Below are 15,331 nucleotides of genomic sequence, written 5' to 3'. Positions count from 1 at the left end.
AGGTATATAAAATAATTTTCATGACATAGGGATATATACCGTGAGTACATTAATTATTTAGTTTTTGGGGTTATATTCTTAATATATTTGGTGTGAACACCAAATGCACTGTTGAGTTTACTTTAGGAAAATAGTATATAGAATATTATCATTGGGTTCATGATCATAAATAAACATGGTTCCTCTCGTAAGAATATATTGTATGTATTAGATAAATTTCTGCTAAAGTAAGATTTCATTTCCCTATCCAAAGATTCTCACATTTTCTGACTTATTTTTTGAAGTTAAAAAATCTTTTCATTACTTCTATGATCCTTTGTCCATCGTGTTGTTGATTCATCTTCTATAACAATCCTCTTTTCCACCTCCTCACTAAATTCTGTGAATCAGGATCAAAGACAAAGATGTCTGGACTGGTGAAAGAAATGTATGATATTTTAACCAATTGAAGAAAACTCATTGATACCTTCCATGGTTTTTTCAAATAACTAGGTCATTAAGGATCATAAATCATAAAGTTTCTTCACTAGAAAAAAATTGAGTATCTGTTAAGCAAAAATCCATGTTCATTAGTCCATGATCCTATATGCAATCAAGTTCAGGTAATTTATTTTTAGATAAGAGATATGAAAACTCTATGTTGGGACATAATAATATTGGAGAAAGGACACTCTAAAATAAACCATTGAAGGCAATTTGACCTCTAAAATATGGTATTAAGATGAGCTCTACCTCACAGATTTTAGCAGGGAAATGTGGTGAACAAATGTAAGACTTTCAAAGGAAAGGAAGTTCATACAGCTCTTTGACTGTGGGAATTAGATAACCTGCCGTCATAAAATATAGACCCTTTTACTTCCTGAATTCAACTCACTTCAATTCCAGCAAATATTTATTGAGTCCACATTATTTGTCTGTCAATATTTAATATCTTAGAATCATAATCTTTGGGTTAGATGGAGGCTTAGAGGTCATCTAATCCAAGATTCTTCCTAAAGAATTTGGGTATGGATTTTTGTTATGAAGTGGTATTTCTTGGAGTCGTTTCATTAAGGGTAGTCAGGAAATAGAGTCCAGAAGTGACTGGCTGCCCAAGCTCTTTCCAAAAATTCTTGCATTGCAGATTAAATGTCCTCAGTGCTTTTCTTGACTGCATACTGAGCAGCTTACCTCTGGAAACGTGTAGCCTATACTGAAGCTAGACATACTCATTTCTTGGAAGATTGCCCTTCCTACTCCCCTTGTCCTCCAGACAAAACCAGACTTCCACCTGTCAGCTTCCTCAAGGTTTACTTTTTCCTAAAGGTTTATAATAGAGCTAAGTCTGATCCCTCTAGAAGAGAGTCTGGGGTCAAACTTCCCTTAAGGGACCTCGCTTTTGCACTGCCTCCTTATTATTGGCTTTGGATAGAGGATAAGGTAGACCTTGTGGTTGTCTTGCTTAGCAACCATCCTTTACACTGATTTTTCTGAGAACCTTAGCTCTGCCATAATCAGGTTCATCAAGGATTTGATACCTCAGAAAGATTCCTCTAATGTCAAGGCTAACTCAGCTGGAAGAGAAAACAACCACTGAGCACACTTACTGGAACAAGCTTACTGGTCTTATTCCAAAGAATGAGCAAGGTAAGGAACAGAAATAAATTTGTAAATTGAACCTCATCAAAACTTTAGAAAAGTTTTGCTCTGTGAAAAACCCTGTTTAAGAAGGATGAAGAGATAAGCTGTGGACTAGGAGAAAATATTGGCAAACCACATATATGAAAAAAAGGTTTGTGTCAGAGCATATAAAGGACTCTCAAAACTTAAGAATAAAAAAAGAAAGAAAGAGAACAGTTCAATTAGAAAATTGGCAAAAGACATGAGACATTTAATCAAAGAGGATATACAAATGGCAAATAAGCACATGAAAGATGTTTACCATTGCTAGTTACTACACACCTATTAGAACGGGTAAATTTTTTAAAAAATGGTGGCAATGTCAAATGCTAGCAAGGATGTGGAGAAACTGGCCCTCTTGTTTATCTCTGGTGGGAATGTAAAATGGTACAGCCACTCTGGAAAAGAGTGTGGCAGTTTCTTCAAAAATGAAACTTACACTACTACAACCCAGCAATTGCATTCATTACTGAGCACTTATCCAGAGAAATGAAAATTTAGGTCCACCAAAAACCTATACAAGAATTTTCATAGAGGTTTTATTTGTAGTATTCCAAAGCTTGACACAACCAAAATATCCATCAATAATTGGGTGGTTAAACAAACTGTTTTACACCCATACCATGGATTACATGGAATAAAAAGGAATGAACAACTGATACATACAACAGCTTGGTTGGATCAAGGGCATTAGGCTGACTGCAAAAAAACAATCTCAAAGGTCACATGCTGTATGACTCCATTTATATAACATTCTCAAAATAACAAAATTGTGGAGATGAGGAACGATTAGTGGGTTCCAGGGGTTAGGACCCTGGGGTGTGGGGAGTTCATGTGACTACGAAGCAAAGATCATCACCGTGATGGAATAGTTCTGTGTCTTGATTGTTGTGGTGGATACACAAATACATGCATGATAAAATGTCACAGAACTTTACACACACATTGTGACACAAACCAATGTCAGTTTCTTGGTTTTAATGTTAAACTCTTGTTCTATAAGATGTACGCATTTGGGGGAACTGGATGAAGAGTCCATAGAACCTCTCTGTAGTGTTTTTTAATCTTCCTGCGGCCATATCATTCTTTTAAAATTAGAAGTTAAAAGCATATGTACAACCGACATAGAGAGCCAAGGATTACAAGAGGAGACCATGGACTGTAATAAAGCCAGGAGAGAGAGCTGCTGGCAAAGACTGCCAACAGTCCATTTATGTCCCTGGATAGTATTTAAGAAAAAAAAATTTCTCCTTCCTTGTTAAACATAGTTATGCTTATTTCTTGGTGTCTAAGCAAATTGCAGATAAGTTTTTCCTATTATAGAGCTTCCTGTGAGTTGACTCATATATGTATGTCCTTTATGTCTCACTTCTTTCATTAGCATAATGATTTTAAGTGCATCCACGTTATATGTATCAATAGTTCAATCCTTTTTATTGCCGAGTGGTATTCTACTGTACAGATGTACTACCATTCCTTATTCACTTGTCAATGACTATTTGGGTTGCTTCCAATTTTTGGAGGTTGGGGTTTCTGAATTTTTCATTTTTCAAACAGTTGTGCTTATGTTACATTGTATTAAAAAAAAACAAAACACAAAACAAAAGACCACCAGCAGCAACAAGTATAATAACAAACCCCAAAGCAAAAAGAGAACTCTTGTGTCATTCAGGAATTTTTTGCTTTTAAGCAATAGCATATTTGAACAACAGTGGTTTAAACCATAAGAGTATTTTTTGTGCCTTAAGAAATCTGAAGATGCATACTTTCAGTGTTGCTCCAGGGGCTTAAACATGTTATCAGTGACCCAGATCATTTTTATTTTTTGTTCTATCAACCTTAGTGTGTTAACTCTTCAGTTTATATTTGCAACCTGATGCTTGCAAGATTTTCTGCAAAAACTTCAGGCCTTATGTTCAAAGCAATAAAAGGGGGGGGGGGGGGATGGACCAGTTTCAGAATGTTCTCTCTTGTACCTTTCTATAAGAAAGAAAAGCTTGGCCAAAGCTCCCCAGCAGACTTCCCCTCATGTCTCATTGCTCTGAATAATGCCACCACTAGCTCAAGAACAGCTGGGAAAGAGGCAAAATTTTAATGATTGGCTTCCCTGAAACAATCACATTTCAGCACTTGGGGCTGAGTCCATTGCCAAGTGAGACAAATTAGGGTTCTGTTAGAAAAGAGATTAGAGGGAATGGCTGATAGATATGGAACAAATAGTATTTGCCACACTTCCCTTGATCTTATTAACTTCTGTTTCTTTCTTATTTGAGGTCTCTTTTAACTTGTATCTTCTCAAGTATTTTTAGAGATGCACTTTTTCCAAGGACACCGTTACTAGTATATGCCATATTGCCAGGAAATGATGAATTTTTACTCATTTGTTTGTTTTAAAAGAGACTGTAGATGAGCAAAAGTCTACATTTTGGGTAAAATGTAATTCTTCAAATATTTTTTTTCTCAAATTGTGATGTCTTGTCCATATTGAAGAGATGCTATAGAAATACAAAGATTCCATCCCAACTTCACTGTGTCCCAGGAAGAAATGTTCCCAATCCTCTCTACAACTTTTCCGTACTTTTTAGACCAACCATTCTTTATAACTGAAAATATTATATTTAATATATCCCAGCTGTGTAAGAGTAACCTTGAATTTGAGATACGATAGACTAAAAAGAAAAGCTTTTATCACAACTTCCTATGTACATTTTCATCAACTCATATGGTACACATCTGGGCCTTTGATAGCTACGTGTTAAAAAAAAAAACCTGATAGACTCAAAATTAATTTTAAAATCCTGTGTTTTTCTCAATGCCAGTCATTTTAAAAGATAAATATTATTAACATAATCGTAAAGCTACCCATGAAAGTAATTTGAAGATAGTGATGAAGGCACATTCTTAGAATCTAAATGTTCTATATTTAAAAAAATAATAATAATCATATTGAAAAAGAAGACAGAAGGAAACTAACAATTACTGAATGCTTAAAATATTGCAAGCAGTAAGCTTGGTGCTTTGTACAATGCCTTTGATTTAGTCCTTTCCAAGTACTGGTGAACTAGACCTTATTTGCCATTTCCAAATGAGAAAACTAAGGCTCAGGGAAGTTAAGTAATTTGTCTTAGGTCACATTAAAAAAAATAAATTCAATTGTATGGATTTATTATCCATGTTTTAAAAACTAATAAAGGATGGGCAACCCATCAAACATCTCAGAGAAGCCAAATCAATGCAAACGTTGATAATATCAGAGAACTCTTTATTTATGTGGGACAAATGAAAAATAGAATTTAAGAAACTCAAGGAAACCTAAAATCTGAATGTGAACTATGTCTCCCACTTTATCATCACTGTCATCGGTAGCAAGCAGTTTCTAGTGATCTAATCTCTACCAATGTTCACTTTTATCCCACTGAAGGCACCAGTGGGATAAATCCATGCCAGATGGATTTAGAAAGGCTTAATTGAAGAAGATTTGTTCAATAATCAGGCAATTAAAATGGGCAGGAAAAACACAGAATACTAGAAAGGCAATGTGAAAAATTCACTAGACTTCGAATCCAGAGAAAATGTAAAACAAATCTAAGACAAAAATGTCATACAATTTGGGCAGAGAAAGCACTTGAAGAAGAATCATCAAAGGATTTAACCCCAGTGAATTTTATGAGACACTGTCAGGCAAAAAGGAACTGTGATAAAAGAAGAGACAATAAGAGTGAGAAAAAGGGTGAGGGGGAGTGGGAGTATACGTTGAAAAAAAAAAAAAGAAGAAAGGGACTGGGCTGTGTGTATAATAATGGAAAAATGAAGCTTTTTCCTTACAGATGGTGATCAGTGGCCAGAGCCTTGAACACAAAGAAAGGAAGGGATGATGCAATTATAACAGAAAGTTACTGGATGGTTGAGAAAGCCTCACTGTGGTCAGAGTAACAGGAGGGCAAAGTCACCTTGGCAGCGGCCTTTACCCCAGTGCCCAGCCAAAGCGCAGGTCTATGCTTCGCAAATTGAACAGCAAGTAACCTCTCGGCAGAAGTCGGTGTGTGTGTGTGTGTGTGTGTATTTGTGTGTGTGTTTGTGCATGTGTGTCTCTTGGGGTGGGTGATAAGGGCATCTTAAAGCATAAGAGAAATAGGACACATTTTTCTAAAACCTGAATTTTATCATGTGGTAAATAACTGAAATATTATTGCTAATTATCCTATGCTTTAGAATGTCAAATTCTCATGAATTTTTTAAGATGAGTTATTTTTCCCAGCTTCACTAATATATATGATTGACATATAACAATGTGTTAGTTTGAGGTGTACAGCGAGTTGATGTGATACACTTACATATTGCAAAATGATTACCACAGAGGTGTAGTTAAAATTTCCATCATCTCACATAATTTCTATTTATTATTTGTGGTGAGAACACTTAAACTTTACTCTCTTAGCAACTTTCAAATATGTAAAGAATATTATTTTTATTTTTAAAAGATTTTATTTATTTATTTGTCATAGAGAGAGAGCGAGAGCACGAGAGAGCATTGGCAGGGGAAGCAGCAGGCAGAGGGAGAAGCAGGCTCCCTGCTGAGCAAGGAGCCTGATGCGGGGCTCAATCCCAGGACCCTGGAATCATGATCTGAGCTGAAGGCAGACACTTAACTGACTGAGCCACCCAGGCGTCCCATGTAAGAGAATATTATTCACTATAATCATCATGCAGTACATTATATCCCCATGACATCTTTATTTTTTAACTGGAAGTTTGTAACTTTAGACCCCTTTCACCCGTTTTTCCCACCCCCTTCCTCGCCTCTGGCAACCAACGATCTATATCTGTATCTATGACCATCCATTGACACTTAGGATTTTTCCATATCTTGGTTATTGTCAAAAATGCGGTATTGAACATGAGAGTGCATGTATGTTTTCAAGTTAATGTTTTCGTTTCCTTTGGACAGATACCCAGAAGTGGAATTGCTGGGTCATATGGTAGTTCCATTTTTAACTTTCAGAGGAAACTCCATACTGTTTTCCATATGGTTGCACTGATTTACATTCCCACCAACAGCGCACGAGGGTTCCGTTTTTTCCACATCCTTACCAACACTTGTTATTTCTTCTATTGTGGACATTTTCACAATATGAATTCTTCTGATCCATGAACACAGGATATATTTCCATTTGTTTATGTCTTCAATTTCTTTTTTTTTTTTTTTTACCAAAGTCTTATATTTTTAGGGTACAGACCTTTCACCTCCTTGATTAAATTTATTCTTAAGTATTTTTTTTTTAATGCTATGGTGAATAGCATAGTCAAAGTAATTAGCACTTTATCCTGTGATCATGGAACAGGTTTGAGATCTGGAGAACAACATCCATCCATCCGTCCATCCGTCCATTCATTTGACAGACACTTTTGCAGCTGAAAACAAATATGATCTCACACATAAGATATTGATTTATATTATGCATATTGAAACCCAAATAGGTTTGGAAGGAATCACTATCATGTTCAAAATTCTCCTATAGCTCTGCCTAGATGCAGAATGAAATCTAAAATCTGCTTAGCACAAAAGGCCATTATGTCTGCTGCTTCCACCTCTGGTCTAGTTTTGCCCTTTCTATGCCTTATCCTTTCTTCCTACCTCCACACCAAGACTTTTACTCTTCATCCTTACTGTCCTGTAGTTTCTAGAAATTGTCACACACATGATATCCTTTGCCTGTATTGCACTCTCTCCTGGCTGACCTGGGGGCAGGTTTGATTATCCCTCCCAGGGCCCCACTGTACTTTGCTTCTATTCCACTAAAGAAAATATCTCCGTGTATTTCTCTGAGTAGTTTTCTCTTCACTAGATTCTAAGTGCCTTTAGAACAGGGACCGATTCTTTTTGTTTCTCTAGAGGCCTCATAGATTGTCTGTCATATATGGACAGAACCTAATAAATATGTATTGAATAAATGCATTTTAATAAATGAATGAGGCCACTTGATACTATATTTTAATATAGACATAGGATAAAATTTGTTAAATGAAGCCTATTGCAGAAAAAAGCCACAATTCATGAAAGACATGTGCTGAAAGAAGAGGATTTAGGTTAAAAACAGAGTTACATAAATATTAATCATCTGCCACATTTTGGTCCAGAATGTTTAAAAAATGTTTAAAAAAAATGAAAGCAGCCGAACTTTTCCTTCAAATCAAAACCCACTAAGAAGTGTAAACAAATGAGGTCAAAGAATGCAAGCTTCTTCAAATGCGTGTAGGTGAGGCCATTTTAGGGTTCCAGAGAGCTTTCCTACTGGGAAAAGCAGATGAGAGACGCACTGCCAAAGGTACAGAATATTAGGATCTTACTTTTACATGGAGCTTTTCAGTTTATACATTGCATTGACATTGTGTTACTTGAGCCTCACAACAACACTGTTGAAGTTGGCAGGCCGAGGAGATACGATCCCAATTAACTAAATCAAAGTAGGCTTAAGGGACTTGTCCAAGTCTTGCCAAGAATTGTCCTCACTGATGTTATATATTGTAGCTACTCATTAAAACCAGATCCAGGGGCGCCTGGGTGGCACAGTGGTTAAGCGTCTGCCTTCTGCTCAGGGCGTGATCCCGGCGTTCCGGGATCGAGTCCCACATCAGGCTCTTCCGCTATGAGCCTGCTTCTTCCTCTCCCACTCCCCCTGCTTGTGTTCCCTCTCTCGCTGGCTGTCTCTATCTCTGTCAAATAAATAAATAAAATCTAAAAAAAAAAAAAACAAAACAGATCCAAGGAAGCCACATACAACTTCTCCTCTGGCATAGAGTTGCCATTTGAACGCACACGTGCACACACATACACACAAATGTCATTATAACCCTCAAAAGCTCCTGGTGAAGTCCCTCAAACATAGTTGCATATCCTCTGGACTTCCAGCTCTTTATTCTTTGCCCTGTTGGTATGGAGTATTCCAAAAGCAGAAGTGGCTTCACCCTTTCAGACATGTGGCATAATTAAATTAAGAGACGATATCATCTCTTGTTATGAGCCTTTCGAGGAAGCAATACAATACTGGATTTTCCTCATTGAATAATCCATTTGTTCATTCTTCTACCCTTAGTGCCCTTTCTTCCTTCTGTACATTTACATCTAAATCTTTTCACCTTTGGAAGGGATGTTAGGTTCGGGCACTATGCCAGTCCAGACGGCAGTAGCAATACTAGTCCAGCAAGTGCCTGCTGCTCAGTCCACCTCTGCTCATGGTGAATAAGTACGGAACTAGTGGGCTATCGTGACCACTAGGTAAGAAAGCCCCAGTGACTGTCAACCCAGTTTTGCCAGATGGGATAAAGGCACAGTTCCCCTCATCAGGCCCTAGGAATTCTGACATAAGTTTTAAAAGGTAGAGTTCCAATTTCTTACTTAAGGATCATCCCTCCTTCCAGTACCCACAGCGACAGCCCTGGTTTACTACTGCATCTGGTAGGAAAAAAGAAACTTGAAGTGCTGTGGGGGAAAATGAGAAAAGTATTATTATCCCACTATCCTCCCAGTGGCGGGAGGATTGTGCAATTGTTCTAGTATGCTCCCCCACCTCATCTTCCTCAGATCCTTTAGAACAGCTGAGGAATCCATCTAATGGGGATCCTCTCCCAGCCCTCCCCTATACTGAGTGTGAGCTCACACTTGGGAAGGTGTGTGAGCCTGCCCTTCCCGTCTTTAGTTTGGCTTGAGTTTGGGAACCTGGCATGTAGGAGGCCAACCAGACAACAAATATTTCAGTTATCCTTCCTAATTATCTATCAAACCATTATTTGAAGGATGACATTTCTTTGCCCATTGTTGGACATTTATGGGCTGTAAAGTGTGCTTCTTGGTCTGAAGAGATGTGCCTCGGTCCAAAATGATGCAGTATTTTCTGTTCCAGTCCTTCAATATTACTCTGAGGATCTGCATCTACCACCAGGTAAGCAAAGCCCGGTTCAGAATAGGTGACTGTTCCTGTCAGGGTCCATCTGTAGCCTCCAGGGACTACTGGCTTCAGTCTGACTTGACACTGAAGTGCTGGGCCTGCTCCCTGAGGCATCTGCACCATCACCATCTGTGGTCTCTGTCTGTCTTGTTGTGAGACCGAACAGTTCTTATCGGCATTTTGTGCCTCAGAAGGTATTTAGATTCAGTCCACTTATGCATTGCTGAAAGTCCCCAAAATCCACTCATTTTATAAACCCAGGTAACTACCTCAAGGGAGCACACTGGGATATATGCTTCCTGGTTCCAATCACCTGCCCATCTTAGAAGGGATTCTTCTGATTGGGCATCTCCATATCCTACTTTAATGCTTCCCTTATATTCCCAATGTCAGAAAGTGTCTCATCCCATCAGAAGAAGGAGCTGAAAATAGATCAGCATTTTTTGAGAGACTAGATACATCCTGTGTCACACTTTTAAAGGTCCCCCTAAGCCATAGCACCTGTAATCATAAATTTTACTCACGATAGATTACATAAAAGTGTAGCAAGGTGAGATACAGGGGCACCTGGGTGGCTCAGTCAGTTAAGCATCTGACTCTTGGTTTTGGGTCAGGTCATGATCTCAGGGTCATGAGATCAAGCCCCACTCCATGGGGTTGGGCTCCATGCTAAATGCAGAGACTGCTTGAGCTTCTCTCCCTTTCCCTCTTCCTCCCCCTCCCCCTCTGTCCCTCTCCCCTCTCCCTGCTTCAGTGCTCACTCTCTCTCTCTAAAATAAATAAATAAAATCTTTTTAAAAAAAGTGTAGCAAGGTAGTTCTCAAACTTTATCAAAATCATGTGCAGAGCTTCTGATTCAGTAGGTCTGCAGTGCAAACAGAATTTGCAAGTCTAAGTTCCCAGGGAATGCTAATGATGCTGGTCTGCAGACCACTCTTTGAGAACCATTATCGCACATGGTTTTCAAAATCATCTGTTTATGTCTCTTTCCCTGCTGGAAGGTAAGCTTTTCAATTGCAGGAACAGTTTTATTCATCAAGATGTTCCCATAACCTAACAGAGCATCTAGGGAAAAAAAAATTGTTGATTTAATGAATGGTAACGATATTTCTTGCATTATGCTCCTTATATTTATACTGCTTCTATTGGTAAAATCACCTGCATATTTAAGGATGGTAATATGACTTTATTTTTCATACATGTAGTGTTAGTCTTTTATTATTGGTTAGTATAAATATTAATAATAGAACATTATTTTATTATACTTTAATAATTTCAACATGATATATTGCTGATAGTCTTTGCAAAAACATTTTTTCTATATCACTAGATATATGTGTGTGCGTGTATGTGCATGCATGTGTTGGGATTAGAAGAATACTATTTTTCTTCTTTATACGTGAATTGATGATATAAAATTGTTACATGAAATATTTGGCAGCTGTATACCTTGCAGGCAAAATTAATGAAAAAGAAAAATTTATAGAATCTAGGCTAATTTGAAAGTGTGATGAAACATGTCCTCACAAATTAAAGTTTGGAGAATGGTAGAAAGTACGAAAATGCATTGATAGTCTTTCTGAAGATCTCCCCCCATTCTGTCTTCTGCTCATTAATTGTTAAATTAATATTCATTTGGATTCTAGTTGTCCTCTTTAATGCCAGGTTCCTGAACTCAAGTGGAACTAAAGGCAAACTACCTTAATTTTCCCTCTTTTACATCACTCTTTAAGTTTTTAGACTAGCACTACTAATTCTAAGAAATTAGCAAACCAACTTACCCTGGGCCATGATTTAGTCCAATCTCGTTAGCTATGTGAGGCCCAACTTCAGTGTTGCTCGTCTTACTTTGAATATATAATTAAGAGGGCCAACGAAGGCAAAACTGCAGGACTCCCATGTGCAAAAATGAGAAACTGCGGCAACTAGGATTATTTAACTTTGCAAAACAGAACTTAGGTAAATAAAATTAAATTAAAAAGTTAATTAAATTAAAAAGTCAATAAAATTATAAAAAATGTAGTAAAAGTTGATTAGTCTCCTCTTTTTGTTTCTTCAGTAGACTCCACAATTCATGACCCTGAGCTCAAGACCTGAGCTGATGAGCTCAAGAGTCCGATGCCTAACTGAATAAGCTCCCCAGGCGCCCCAGATTAGTCTCTGGTTTGAACCAATCCAATAACATGTTGATAACAGTCACTGGAGGATATTAATGGCCTATACATTTAAAGCCAATAAAAAGAGATACATCTGTGTCAGTATAGCACAAAATCAAACCATGAAATTCTTAACCACTGAACATTTAGTGCTGAAGTCTACAGTTGGATTTTTTCTAAGATTACTTATTTATTTATTTATTTGAGAGAGAGAGTGTGTGAAAGAGAGAGAGAGAGATCACTAGCAGGGGGAGGAGTAGAGGAAGTAGCAGACTCCCCACAGAGCAGGAAGCCTGCTGCCGGCTGGACCCCAGGACCGTGGGATCACGACCTGAGCCAAAGGCAGACACTTAACCCACTCAGCCCCCCAGGCGCCCATATGGTTAGATTTTTGAAATGACTTTAAACATTATTTTTAGCTTAAATTAAAAACTCACAACTGACTTAAAGCTAAGATTTAAAGGGTATGTTTTAAGTTTTGTCAACTCAAAAGAACTAGTTACTAAACTGAAGATATTACGGCTTTTTAATAATTTTACCTAAGGTGGAAATACCAGTCATTACTGACAGATAAAAGCAATGTGAAATGTGAAATATCCTGTGTGTGTCCTATTTGAGGAGATGTTTACCAAAAAAGTTAAAAACAAAAATCCCTGATATTACAAAATATTTTTTTCATTCTTGCTGGGTCTCCACTATTTAGACCTGCTTTCACTAGGTAATTACAACCTTGGAAAATGAAAAACATCCCAGAATTGGCAGGTGTTTTGCAACCTGGTCCTACTCAAAACTGTGAAGCAGGTGCAGCTTTTCTTTGGGGCTAGCTCACTTCCCCTTGGTGTCTAACACAGTAGTCTCATTCTGTTTCAGGGTTTCCCATGTATGGAATAGGCTTCCAGATCCTGCAGGGACCAGATCTCTAATAGGTGACGATTTGCTAATCCTGTGAAGTAAACTGTGCTGATGTGTGTAGTTCCTACCAATTGGATAGGGTGCGGGAGACTATTCACTTAGTGAAAATTGCAGTCTCTGAGGATTGTAGGAACCCTTGGGGTGACTTTCCACACGGTGCAGGAATCTCCCCCCAAGTACCTCAGTAACAGTTCGGTAATGGGAAGTCCACTTCTTCACCAGGTGGAGCAGTTTTAGATGTTAGAAAGCTCTGTTTTATATTAAGCCCAAACCAAGAAGGATCAGAGTGTCAGAGGAAAGAACACTAGCTTTGGAGAAGGTCCAAGGCCAAATTCCAGCGTCACCATTCACTATCTGTGTGAATCTCAGTGTGTTTTTTAACTTCATGGCCCTAAGTGCTCTGCTAAAAAGGAAAAGAAAAAAATCTAAAAAGAATCATAACAATATTAAATATTTGTAAAACAGCAGAAAGTTCTGGGTACATAGTGAAGATCCAATACATATTAATTTTATCTTTTCTCTTATTATTCCTAGTCTAGTTCTTCCTATGTGAAACATAAAATTGTTCCATTCCTTTTATTTTATGACAGCTTTCCAAATATCTAAACGTGGGTGTCATGCTTCTCCTTGGACCATCTTCTTGTGCGTTCCAAATATCACCATTTCTTTCAGCCATTCCTTATCTGGCATCTTCTTCCAACCCTTCGCCATCTTATTTCTTTTGTGTAAGTGTATTCTCAACTTTATAAATATCCTTCTAGAATTATGGTGCCTATCGTTCTGTAAAAAAAATGAGCTAAGTAAAATAATTTTCAAAATGTTAACTTGTTTTCTGTTCCCTACACCATCTCATCTCTCAGTCCCTTTCCTGTGCTTCATAGCATCTTATCACTATCAGAAATATTTTCATTAATTAGCTAATTAATTAATTCAACAAGTATATGTGTGCAAGTTATTTCTCTCTCCTATTTGAATGTAAGTCGCATGATGGCAGGGCTCTAGCTTGCCTTCCTCACCCTTACTCACCATTGAGAGAATTTTCCTCCAACCTCCAACTTCGGTTGACAGATACAAGGGAAATTTCCTGTGTCTTCACATGCCATAGGAGAGGACAGCTGGGGCCACGTGTCTTTTGTGAGATGGAGACTGCAAAACAAACCAGAACAAAACCATTGGAGAAAGGTACTTTATAATTTAATGAGGTCATTGTTTAAGGTATTAAGGGGATAAGTGAGTATATAACAGTCTATGAGATTTTAAACTAGTGGCTAAAATATTTTTGGTATTTGTTATTTTAAAATCAGTATCAGCCTTAAAAAATTACATCGACTTCAGTGAAAATGTTTAATTTAAATGTCTTTGGTTGAATCTGGTATTAGTCTATTCTTTTGTTACACATAGAAATAAAAGCTCTCAATCGCATATCAGTCATACATTAAAACAATTTGTATCATCACACACACACATACACAGACACACACATCCAAAGGAGTGATTAAAGAATATATATTGTTGGAAGGAATCATCTGACAATACCATGTTTTCCACTTCAAATGAAATGGGCTTGGTGACTCATTGGGTTAATGGAGAAAGGAAATAAAAGGTGAACTTTGTACAATAGTAATATGTATTAAAATGTCACTTTCAGATTTGCAATAGCAAAAGAAAAGTGTAGATAATCTATTTGTTGAGTAGATGAGGAATTCAGTAAATGTGTAGCATTCAAATTATGAAATGTTGGACAACAGCTGAAAAAAATGTGGAAGATTTACAGGGAAAGTGTAAAATGTATAACTATTAAAAAACAATATTGGAAGAATGGGTATAGTATAATTATGAATACATGAAAATGATATTTCTGTGTGTGCATATGTATGTGTGTTCAATATTTAAAGGGGTACTTGAAGAACGGGCATAGTACAATTGGGTTTCATAAAATATTTCTATGTGTATGTGTGTTAGTTCTTAGCAACAGGACTGGAAGGGCATACAGCAGAATTTTAACATATGTTGTCTTTCAGATGGGAACTCAGGATGGGAAGTGAGAGGCAACTTTGATCTTTTATGCCTTTTGCTTAAATATTTTCCAATAAGGATATATTCATGAATTGTTACATAAATAAAAGGAATAGTTGAGATAAAACAAAATGAAGCCAATAAATGGAGTTTTCATAGTGATGAACAATAATAATATGAAAAATAAAGCATTATCTGTTGGTTAAAAACATCAATTACTGATATGAAAGCTATGCTATTAAAATAAAAGCTATTAAATACAGAGCTCTACAATGAAATGATTTTTTTTTAAAGATTTATTCATTTATTAGAGAGGGAGAGAAAGAGCAGGGGAGGGGCAGAGAGAAACCCAAGCAGACTTGGGGCTCGATCTCAGACTCTGAGATCACGACCTGAGCAGAAACCGAGTCAGAAGCTTCACCAACTGCACCACCCAAGCACCCCTATATTGAAATGATTTAAAATCCAGGCTCTCTTCTCTGACTGTCTGGGTTCAAATCTAAGACAGTCAGCTGTGTGACCTTGCCCAAGATCTGTGTGTAATAAGTTCGTACTGATGGCATCTTACAAAATAATAATATGTAATGGAGGTAAGATGCTTAGTGTAGTTTCTGATACACTGAGTAAATTTTCTAAAAATAT

General features: G+C 37.2%; 1 long non-coding RNA gene across 7 annotated transcripts in view; it reads right to left on the bottom strand.

Annotated features, from left to right (window-relative positions):
• Window positions 1–15,331, bottom strand: part of LOC113263109 (uncharacterized) — a 45,148-nt gene that overhangs the window by 7,187 nt on the left and 22,630 nt on the right. For 3 of the 7 annotated variants that reach the window (XR_008956388.1, XR_006410606.3, XR_007188170.2), the window contains one exon: window positions 13,700–13,819. This is a non-coding gene — a long non-coding RNA (uncharacterized LOC113263109). Of the gene's footprint in view, window positions 1–57; window positions 414–10,955; window positions 13,820–15,331 lie in introns of those variants that run through there. The other 4 variants (XR_006410600.3, XR_008956387.1, XR_008956389.1 and 1 more) reach the window with 3 other exon arrangements.

This window comes from Ursus arctos, unplaced genomic scaffold, assembly GCF_023065955.2.
Source record: "Ursus arctos isolate Adak ecotype North America unplaced genomic scaffold, UrsArc2.0 scaffold_3, whole genome shotgun sequence".
NCBI classification, from domain to species: domain Eukaryota; kingdom Metazoa; phylum Chordata; class Mammalia; order Carnivora; family Ursidae; genus Ursus; species Ursus arctos.
Note: the sequence above shows the minus strand (reverse complement) of the source record. Positions and strands in the feature narration are given on the sequence as shown.